The sequence below is a fragment of the Schistocerca nitens genome, chromosome 8 (assembly GCF_023898315.1).
Source record: "Schistocerca nitens isolate TAMUIC-IGC-003100 chromosome 8, iqSchNite1.1, whole genome shotgun sequence".
NCBI lineage: Eukaryota > Metazoa > Arthropoda > Insecta > Orthoptera > Acrididae > Schistocerca > Schistocerca nitens.
The window spans coordinates 429,591,476-429,603,496 of record NC_064621.1 but is presented as its reverse complement, the minus strand read 5'-3'; the positions used below and the strand labels follow the sequence as shown (position 1 = coordinate 429,603,496).

General features: G+C 41.1%; 1 pseudogene; it reads right to left on the bottom strand.

Moving 5' to 3' along the window:
- Positions 1–861: 861 nt before the first annotated feature.
- LOC126199772 (5S ribosomal RNA) lies at positions 862–980 on the bottom strand (annotated as a pseudogene).
- Between the last annotated feature and the right edge of the window lie 11,041 nt (positions 981–12,021).

The window sequence follows — 12,021 nt, the reverse complement described above, 5'->3', positions numbered from 1 at the left end:
GTGAAACACCGGAACGCCAGTCCGAAACGAGAGAGTAGAGAGGGCTGTGAAGAAGACGTGAGCCAATTGCATACTGACCGACCCCTCTCCAGAACGACAACGCGACGGCAGCGCCCTCTATGCGGACATAAGTGTCGACTGGTCGTGGCCCACTTCTACAGCAGCATCAAGATTAGACACTCCAAGACCAGTGACTTAGGAATTGTAAAGATTTCTTATTTGCATGTCGCCTTTTGCATGCGACACTTCTGTGTTATTGTCAAAGTTTAGTATTGTCATTGATTCATTTCGTAATAAAACTCTTTAATACGATTTGCTTGAATTGTTGTCTAGCGATCCAAGAAATGAGGCCACGCGGGGTAGCCGTACGATCTAGGGAGTCTTGTCATGGTCGGCGGCGCTTCCCCCGTCGGAGGTTCGAATCCTCCCTCGGGCATTGGTGTGTGCGTTGTCCATAGCGTAAGTTAGATTAAGTAGTGTGTAAGCTTAGGGATCGATGACCTAAGCAGTATGGTCCCATAAGATCTTACCACAAATTTACAATTTACTAGAAAGCATGTTTCCTTGGCACCCCATAGTTGATAAGTAGGCAGGATAAAACACTGTCCTCTTGTAATTTTCTTCTGTGACAGCAAATACAAAAACTTCCTTCCATCAGAGCAGGCCTCGGAATACCTAACGGCAACCCGTCCGACCGCCGTTTCATCCTCACCAATAATAGAAGTCACTGGATTCGGATATGCAGGGGCTTGTGGTCAGCACACCGCTCTCTCGGCCGTTGACACTCTTCGTGGCCAGAGCCGCTGCTTCTCAGTCGAGTAGTTCCTCAATTTGCCTGACAAGGGCTGAATGCACCCTGCTTGCCAACAGCGCTCGGCACACCCAGACAGTCATCCATCCTAGTGCTAGCCAAGCCCGACAGCGCTTATCTTCGGTGATCTGACGGGAACCGGTGGCACCACTGCGGCAAAGCCGTTGGCATAAGCGCTTACAGTTTCTCCTTGTCCAGTGGTCCACGTTTCACTTCTGTATGATTCTGTGCTCCACACATACTCTTTCTGCTATTCTTTCTACAATTCCATATCAGTATCTGATATCAGTAGACCCTTTTTTTAATTGCAATCTACCTACAATATCTTCCTTGCTTTGGCTAAGCTCTGTAAATTTACTTCCCAGTTAGAAGAATTCTTCTAGTTATTCTACTACTCTGTCGTTCCCACTTGTGTTGTAAAGAAGTCACTCTTGCCTTATTACTACTATGCGCCATCTCCTTCTCGGTTTGTTTACGCCAATTTGTTTATTCCAGCAGTGGAACAAAACGCAATTTCTTTGCTTTTCACCCTTAAGTATTTGTTCTTGTTTCCTCATCCGTCTGCGATGAAGGGCAAGTTTCGGGAATTAACGTCTGGAAAAGCGCTGCCACAATCTTAGGAGGAGACGCCAGGCAGCAGCGGCCAAGCGGGCGCGAAGAGCGAGACAATGGCTCGCGCCGAGAGCACAAAGGCCCGCTTCAAGGCCGCCATTGTATTCTCCGGCGAAACCCACCCCAAAACAACGGCGCGGCCTACACCTGGAATCAAATATTAACGTTTTTTCCGCCCCCCTCTTTGCTTGTGTCCCGCGTGAAGAGGATTGTTTCGACCGCCAAGAGGCCATTGTTCTCCATAGAGTGCTGCCGCGGCTTGGCTCTGCTCATTGTTCAGCGCCTGACGAGTCTGCGGATGCAACCCACCTTACGGATCCACTGTGCGGGAACTCGCGATGCCAGGGTCACCTGTGTGATGGAAAGAGGACGAGGGCCGCTGCTTCCGTCCCTTTTCCGCTTCGCTCTCTCTCTCTCTCTCTCTCTCTCTCTCTCTCCGTCTCCATCTCTCTCTCTCTCTCTCTCTCTTTCTGTTTATTTCTTTTCTTCCTCTCCCTTCCTCCCTCCTTCTCTCTCTAATCTGCTTCTCTCTCTCTCTATCTCTCTGTCTCTCTCTCTCTTTCTTTCTCTTACACACACACCACACACACACACACACACAGACACACACACGCACACACACCTCGGTCCATCTCTCCAGCCCCCTATCCCACGTATGTATGACCTTTTTATCCCTTGTGTCTCTTTACTATAGCTAGAGTCACGAACGATGTCGGCTTGTTCTGCGCACCTCCGTCAGGTATGCTCCGACAGTGAATGAGCGTTCAGTATGTTCTGAGTGTTCTGCGCTAATGGAAGCATTAAACGTGATAGTAGCGAGTTGTTTACTGAATTTCGATTCCATCTGCTGCGAGTTGTCTTCGCTAATTGTGATGGTAAGTGATAACTTCCGCTTAAGTAAACGAGAGACATAATTTTCAGGATGTATGCTTTCTTCAAGAGGAAAGCATGCGCATGGGCGTATCTCATCTGTCACTTTGAATCGTCAACAATGTAATCCCCGTCCGTGCCTCGACATGCGCGAACCGCCATCATTCATGGATCGGACCATAGCAAATTGTTATCGAGATTTTAATTAATCTTCGGTAACTGTACTGTTGAATTAGTAGTAGAGCTCAGATCCATTACTCATGTTCGTTGTTAATAATGATATTGTGCCATAGCCAACATGGTTACCGTAAAAGTCATTACTGAATGTACAATTATTTGGAAAACTAATGGAAGAGAGCAGTTCAAATATGACACTTCTGAATTTATCATCAAATATCGTTTCTAGCTGTTACGTGCACCCTGTTGAAATCACATTTCACCCTTTTATAGACCTGACTCCATTACCAACGGTAAATTCTTCTAAATAAACGAAATAATAAAAGTAAAATTCCTCCTGTGCAGTACAATACACAAAGATGATATATGGATGAATAAATCAACCAAATAATTGTACGAACACGCAGCTAAATTCACAGATATGATCTTAAAACGTCAACCAACATTCTATGGACACATACATAAAATGAACAACAACGGACTATAGTATACCAATAGACCAAAAAAGCCAATTGGATTAAAGAAATATAAGGAGACCTAAAACAAGCAGGAGCCAATAGCGAAATGATAAATGACACAAATTCAGAATCAAAATTACGAACACTAAATTTGAAATAAAAGTTTGGAAGAAAATATCGAAAATATGGACAGAGCAAAGGAAACAATAACACAGCCAAAGAATGAAGAGATTTTGGGAAGACAAAAGAGGATGGGAGCAAGGAAAAATGAATCATCATGTAATGTTCAAGTAATAGTAAGATACCTCTTGCGTAAAACACCCGTGATATCATTTTGTCTCCTTCCTTTCAACGGTTTACATCCATTTCGACTTGACCATGCGCTCGTGTCCCTACTGTGGCCTGAGACTGGACAGACTCCACATTGTCTTCTTAAACATTGCCTGTCGCCGACAGCAGAAAAAAGGACACACTGTTACTGGTTTAAGTGAACGGTACACTTTCATTATCTTATGCTCTTTACCATGCTACGATCATCAAAGGGTGTGAACACATCTTGTCAGGCTGTGCGTACTACTCGGGTAGAATATTCAGTTATATTTCATGTAGCCATGTATGGTTCGTTACGAATTGAAAGTCCTGTGAGGTGGTTATACGTTCGTTAACGTTTAGCCACAACACTGTACTCAAATCATGCCAGCTGTAAGGGATATGCTACTACTATCGATAGTTGTATAAGCTAGTAAATGGTGGCTCTCTTGTATTGCTGGTTCTCTGGAGCTTCTAGAGCTGGGCGCATCTTTTCCAGCAGGGTCAAAGTCTTGCTGTATTCGTTCAACAAGCCCACAAGCTCCCGGTCACATGCAATAAATCGAGGAGGCAGTCGCCGATCGAGTTTCGTGCTTAATGGTGACGTGCAGCTGAGTCGAACCAAAATGTACAAGTAATTTATAGATGTGCTGAATTATGAGAAAGGAAGTTTTTTTTCGTCCATTGGTGTTGCAAAACTAGTAATTAGCTTATTTGCGGAGGGGTTGCTTAGTTACACAAGAAATCAATGAACGAATCAGTACCATTTTCTTACTCAGAAGCATTTGTTGGCAGGCCGTATTATTATTGGAACAGTGATAAAGGCTAGCGTGAACTTCACAGAATGAAAGATTATTTGCTAAAAGCACTACAATAATGGTAAACTTTAGTGCGAAAGTTGATAAACTCAACCGTTAATACAAGGACGGTTGGGACTAGAAATTGATGGTAGGGTGTTACTTACGAAAGTTGAATCGTATGTACTTTAACCTTTCAAAGTAACATCACTTAAATTTGAGGAACCTTAACATTCTTAAACTAAATAGTTATCATTTTAGGCAACACCGTCAGATTTCTTAAGGAAGCGTGTTGCTCTATTAACAGTTCCCTAACCATGTCAGCTCGACGTAAAATAGTCTGTTGCAATGAAACATGAGGAAAAACTTCAGGGGAAGGAAAGTTACAAAGCCACTCATATTCTGATAGTACGCAGACTGTAATCAGTATCTACACTGGAACAGATCTTAGCTTAAAAACATCAGGGTGAGTTTCGAATAACGTTCCAACAATTTGGAAATACATTCCACTATACGCTGATAATGTTCAATGAAATTAACTAAGTGTACGTTACACATATAAAGATTATAATTTAATCTGACAGTAAATCACATGTGTGTGGTGACCACGTATTATCCACTTAGTTATGATAAATTTCCAATTGCTTTTAGTATAATTGCCCATTATCGTTGCAATCTGAACATGTGGCGTCTGAGTATTTTTACGATCTGGTACAAAATAATGTTTGTAAATATATCTGAATTTTCTCAGTAATACTGCTACATTTGTTGTAATAGTACACGGCTTTAGAGAGTTTTTCAACTCAAATGCTAAACCATCGCGTTGTAATAACCGTCCACCACTTCGTGCTGTATACGTTATACAACTTGTCCTCTATCTGTAAATACATTTATGAGGATACGTATCCCGTTATATACAGGTCATCTCGATTCCCCAAATACCAGAAGCAGCGTGTTAATGCTCTCGCCTGTCTGGTTCTCTCTCTCTCTCTCTCTCTATCTATCTATCTATCTATCTATCTATTTATCTACCTATCTCTGTTTTATTGTATTTTCCTTTTGCTAAATATACGTTAGTGAATCTAGGAAATACTCTATAACGTTTTACGTTTAATGTTCTGTGGTACTTCGTGAATAAACTATTTCAAATGCCTACTTTAAAAGTCTGTTAGTAATATCACAGTCATTCTTTGTTCTTGTTGTGGTCTTCAGTCCAGAGACTGGTTTGTGCAGCTCTCCGTGCTACTCTATCGTGTGCAAGTTTCTTCATCTCCGAATAAGTATTACACCCTATATCCTAGTCAAAATGTTTTGAAATAAACAGACAGCATTCAAGTTCGTTTTTATACAAATGAGAGTGAAACTGAAGACGCTGCTATTCGGAGAGGGGGGAGGGTTACTGTGTAGCCACGAATATGGTGTCTCACACCACCTTTGTTTTTGTAAACACATGAAAATTTCTTTAGCTTTCGTAATATGTAACCTCGGAATTAGGGCCCAATTGTCATCTACATTTATATGTTCAATGCTTCTAAAGGTGGGCCACAGAGCCTGAAACCGATAATGTTAATATAATAAATCGACGATCTGCAAACTTGAAATAAGTGCGTTTCTCAAACGAAGTTGGAAAATGGCCAAATAGATTAATAGTACACTCTTAAGTAGTTCACCTTTTTTTGAGGAAAAAGGAATTAAACGATTAAAAAGAATAAGATAAAGTGATAACTACCCCTGGCACTAGGTACATGTATTCCTGATGACGATGCCAGGGATTCAGTGAAATGAGGTGTAAATAAGACAAGGATTTCGGTCAGATGAGCATAGAAGCAGCAGCAGAAAATGTTGTAACTGGAGTAGGATTTGTTATGAATACGGAACGATAGTTCAGGTATATATGCAAGCCGAAGACGAAAAATAGAAAAAGTCTATGAGGATATTGAACGTGAAATTCAGTACATAAAGGGAGATGGAAAACTAATAGTTATGTGGTACGAATGCGGTTGTACGAAAAGGATGGGAAGAAAAGGTTACGAGAGAATATGGGCTTGGTAATAGGAATGACAGAGGGGACAGTGTAATTGAGTTATGCAATAAATTTCAGCTAGAAATAGCGAATACTCTGTTGAAGAATCACAAATGGAGGAGGTAACTTCGAAAAGGACGGGAGATATGGAAAGATTTCATTTAGATTACATTATGGTCAGGCAGAGATTCTGAAATCAGATACTGGCTTGGAAGGCATACCCAGGAGCAAGTACAGACTCAGATCACTATTCAGTAGTGATGAAGAGTAGGCTTAAGTTTAAGATACTAGTCAGAAAGAATCAACGCGCAATTGAAGGGGGATACAGTAGTATTAAGGAATGAAGAGGTGCGCTTGAAGTTCTCTGAGGCTGTAATGCTGCGATAAGAAATAGCATTTCAGTTGAGGAGAAATAGACGTCTCTAAAATGGGCAACCACAGAAGCTGGAAAGAGAGACTTAGGAGGAAGAAGGTAACTGCGAAGAAAACATAGGTGACAGAAGAAATACTTTATCTGATTGATGAAATAAGGAAGTACGAAAATTTTCAAGGATATTCAGGAATACAGAAATACGAGTCACCTATGGATGAAACAAACAGGAAGCGGAGGGATGCTATGGCGAAATGACTGCATAAAAAGTGAGGAAATTGTAAACGAAATTATCCTCGGAAGGACTGACTTAGCATATAAAAAAGTCGAAACAACCTTCGGTGAAATTAAAAGCAAGGATGATGACAGCAAGAGTGGAATGGGAAATCCACTGCTAAGTGCAGAGGAGAGAGCGGGTAAGTATTTGAAAGAGTACTCTGAAGGCCTCTAATCTGATGATTCCTTGATGTCTCCGAAAGTGTCCTATCAACTGATCCATTATTTTAGACAAGTTATGCAACACATTTCTGTTCTCCTCAATTATATTCAGTACCTCCTCACTAGTTATGCGATCCACCCATCTAATCTTCAGCTTCTCTCACAGCACCACATTTCCTGTCTTGACTGCTTATCGTCCACGTTTCACTTCCGTACGAAGCTACATTCCAGACAAATACTTCCGAAAGTACTTCCTCCTGCTTACTTTATACGATATTTCAGTGCTGATGTTGAGAAGTACGATGCAGTGTTCCTTCGCACATACATGCATGCTTGTCCGAAGGAACAGGCACTGTGGTGACTATATTCGTCATGAAATACGTGAAATGTATTCACAGTTGCGAATACGGGCAACCATCAGCGGTATAATGGAATGATGACCATGAAAATTTGTTCCGGACCGGGACTCGAACCCGGATTTCCCTCTTTACACGAGTGGTAACGTTAACCGCTTTGACTATCCTTGCACGAGTCACGGCCAGATACAAACTTGAATATGTGGTCGTCCATTCGTAATAACCTCCAATCGTACACGTTATGCAATTCCCATACAGGAGGAGCACATTTTAACCGAAAGTCGCTGCCTGGTATCGGTGAATAAATGCGATATTGCAGTGCCTGTGCAGTTAAGAAGTCCATCGGACATGCATGAAAAGCAGGAAATGCGGGTTCACCTCTGTCCGGCGCAAATTTTTATTGTCGTCATTCCATTATATAGCTGATGGTTGTCCATAATCGCAATTGCGAACTCATTTCATATATTTCAAATTATATTCTATGTTAACAAATTTCCCTTCTTCCGAAACGCTTGCCTTACCATTGCCATTCTACATTTTACATCCCCTCCGGCGATCAACAGATGTTTTGCAGGCGCAAGTAGTGAAGCCCTTCCACTACTTTCAGTGGCTGGTTTGCTGATATAGCTCACACGGCGTCGCCTGATTTAATTCAAATGCATTCCATTACACTTAATATAGTTTTGTTGATCTTCATCTCGTATCCTTCTTGAACGACAATTTCTGTTCCGTTCAACTGCGCTTCCAAGTCTTTCGTTGTTTCTATTGGAAGTACGATGTCATCGGCAAACCTCAAAGTTTTCATTGCTTCCTCGTGAATTTCAATTCCTTCTCAAGTTTTCCTTTGGTTTCCTTTAGTGCTTCTACATCTACATCTACGTGATTACACTGCTATTCACAATAAAGTGCCTGGCAGAGGGTTCAATGAACCACCTTCAAGCTGTCTCTCTACCGTTCCACTCTCGAACGGCACGCGGGAAAAACGAGCACTTAAATTTTTCTGTGCGAGCCCTGATTTCTCTTATTTTATCGTGATTATCATTGCTCCCTACGTAGGTGGGTGCCAACAGAATTTTTTCGCAATCGGAGGAGAAAACTGGTGATTGAAATTTCATGAGAAGATCCCGTCGCAACGAAAACGTCTTTGTTTTAGTGATTGCCACTCCAATTCACGTATCATATCTGTGACACTATCTCCCCTATTTTGCGATAATACAAAACGAGCTGCCCTTTTTTGTACCTTTTCGATGTCATCCGTCAGTCCCACCTGATGCGGATCCTACACCGCACAGCAATACTCCAGAATAGGGAGGACAAGCGTGGTGTAGCAGTCTCTTTAGTAGACCTGTTGCACCTTCTAAGTGTTCTGCCAATGAATCGCAGTCTTTAGTCTGCTCTACAAGCAATATTATCTATGTGAGTCTTCCAATTTAGGTTATTTGCAATTGTAACCCCTAAGTTTTTAGTTGAATTTGCAGCCTTCAGATCTGTGTGACTTACCGCGTAATCGAAATTTGGCTAACTTCTTTTAGTACTTCACACTAATATCTGGAGAGCGGGATGGGCAGAGTGTTGGACCGTTCCTTCCAATTCACCGATCCGGACATTACTCCCCTCTCCAGACATTATGCCCTTTGATTTTTTTTCTGTGGCTATATCATGTACAGAGTATTCGTCACACCAGTTGCTGAAGTCGACGAACTGAAGGCTAAAATACAAGTAGTTGTGGGTACTGTGATAGAACAGATATTACGAAACAACTGGCGGGAACTGGAATATCGCCTCGACATTCTCCGAGCTACCAAGGGATCACACGTTGAGGTTTACTAACGCAAGTGGTCTTAAAAAAACTAGTAACACTAACCTATCTAACGGCATCATATGTAACATATTATGTCAAACGGTTGTTCTGTTATAAATTTTTAACTAAAGGCAAGACTTTGTGCTCACCCTGGACATTTAAGATGGTTTTCCCAAGCCTCCTCTGATGCGCCAGAAACTATCATACGCCGTAGTTCCATACACAAAAATCACAGCTGATCCTGTATCTATGTCATTTGGGAAATCTTAGTAGCGCAGGCCTGTCTTGCTGCATATAACGACGGACCCTGGCATGAAAGTTCTGCTTGGCGGTATTTACACAGCCATAGCCTACTCTGCTCGCATTGCTTTCCAGTTTTAGTACATTTCAAGGAGTCTTTTGCGAAAGATTTCAATGTCAATATTAAAATGCGCTGTACCACTGTAATTGTATTTCCAAGAGCTATTGAATGAAGTTATAAGTACACGGTTCGACTAAAAAGACCATACTTCTCTCAGTATCTGCGCTGTTACCAGAGCTCAGAGCATTATCCATGCGAACATTATGTGACCCTCACCATACCATCAATTGCGGAAAATCTCTTTACGAGATTTGGAGCCGTTCACGAAATAAAAAGGGTGTTACGTTTCACGTGACTCACCCTATACATACGGGATGTCCCTGTTAAGAGTCGTCAGGGTCTTTTTCACTGAGTTTTCACTAAATATTTGCAGTTTAGCTTTGCAACAGGCAGCTAGATTCAGCCCAAACAAATACTTCTCATCACGTCTATCATGCGTCGCCCAGTGACGACAAAAAGTTTCTATATATTTAATGATTTTAAAGCGGAATTTTAGTGCCCATTCGACAGAGAGGTCCCAAATTAGTCTAGTGCCATATTCGTTTTACCGATATGCATTAACAGGGACAACTAAAGCCGAAGAATGAGCAGTACTCCAACTGCAACACCATAATGCTGGCCCACGCTGGTCGCTCGCTACCGCCAGGCAGCGACCCTGATCTGTAGCTGCTGCTGGAGTACCGCTGTTTTCTTCGTGTTTTACTCTTCCTATTAATACATGTCAGTAGGACAAATATCGCACTAGGCTAATTTGGTACATCTCTGTGGAACAGACATGTAAAATTTCGCTTTAAACATCATTTTGTTTGTAACAGGGAACAAAATGAATTAATGTGAATGATTTGATGCAGTCCATATGCTATTGGATATTTATACCGTTTTCAGTCTTTGTTTAGGATGAGACAGCTGGTTCTCCACTTTCTGCTAGTCTTTTAAGAAGGAGCATATTCATCTTCTTTGTGCCGCAGCAGTTGCATTTTTCAGGTGGTTTTATACATTGCATTGTTTTGGGAGTAAGGTTTCTTAGAAAAAGAAGGAAATACAATGAGAAAGTGTTATGTAAAATGATAGATATTATAGATTATTATTGTTATCACTATTTACTTGTGCAACATTTTTAATCAAATCCCTACCCTGTTTCATCTAAGTTATCCTTCAGTGAACAAGTATTTTTAACCACCTTTTTAAACAAGTGGGTTTTAGTCATCTCTTTAACATCCTTGGGCAATTTATTTCATAACTTTATTCCTTGGCAGGAAATGCTCTTTTCGAGTTTTATGCCTATCCTTTTAGTAAGTATAAGTTCAGTCTAGATCTTGTCCCATGATCATGGACAGTGCTGTGCTGTTTATGCAATAATTATTAACGTCATTTTTGATGAGCACAACTGTTTGGCGTGGTTAAAACCTTAATGTCTTGAAGGAACTTTACAATGAGCTCGACCACTACTTTTAGTTATTATTTTATGATCCTTTTCTGTAGATTGAAAACTGTATTCAAATTTTATGGATTTGTTACCCAGAAAAGAATCCTGTGCCTAAGAAGTGAGCATGCATATGAACAGTATGTAAGAAAAAGACACTGGCTGTTGTGTACCGATGACAGGAGTCCAAGGGTGTAGCATGCCCATGACAATCTGTCTGCAAGTATCTTTGTGTGTTAAGATCACTTCAACTGAGAATCAACAATCATTTTTAGAAACGTTGTGTTCATTAGGCAGTCTGCTCAGACAATGCACAGTAACATTACAAGCGATGTGTTTGCTTTGTATGAATTAATCACAGGGTGGGAGGCTTAGTTCAGGATCATGCAGCTGACGCTGACAAGCTGCCACGAGGTGGCTCAGTTACACAGGTGTCTCAACCCATGAAAGTTCTCGGAAGCGCTGCTGTGGGTCGAGAGAGAGGGTAGGGACCACCGTGCAACGAGCCGCCGAGCGGATGTAACCTAGAATTTCTCATTAACAGCGAGAAAATACGGCCAAAGTCTGACTGCGTTAAAAATAAGCTTCAAATATTCACCAAAATCGTTAAAATAACTTCCAGAAAAGCCACGGAAAATCCAATGACACATTGACATCGCAAAACAGACGAAGTCAGTAACAGCATCAACACATTTGCACAACAAATATTAACAAAGTTAGCAACGTTAATGTGTAAAACAGTTTACAAGAATTGTAACAAAAGATACAGACACATTACATATGGATGTGACATACCATGTGATAGGTCTTGAAGTCAGTTATGAAACGAGAATATTTATCTTAATACTGAACAGATAAACAAATTGTTATAAATAATAAATAAATTATTTTATAGTTACTACATGAATGCCAAAACAATTATTTCTACATAGGTACATCATAGACAAAACTCTACCATCTGGTGAGCACGATGTATGAGACAGGCGAAATACCCTCAGACTTCAAGAAGAATATAATAATTCCAATCCCAAAGAAAGCAGGTGTTGACAGATGTGAAAATTACCGAACTATCAGTTTAGTAAGTCACAGCTGCAAAATACTAACGCGAATTCTTTACAGACGAATGGAAAAACTGGTAGAATCCAACCTCGGGAAAGATCAGTTTGGATTCCGTAGAAATGGAACACGTGAGGCAATACTGACCTTACGTCTTAT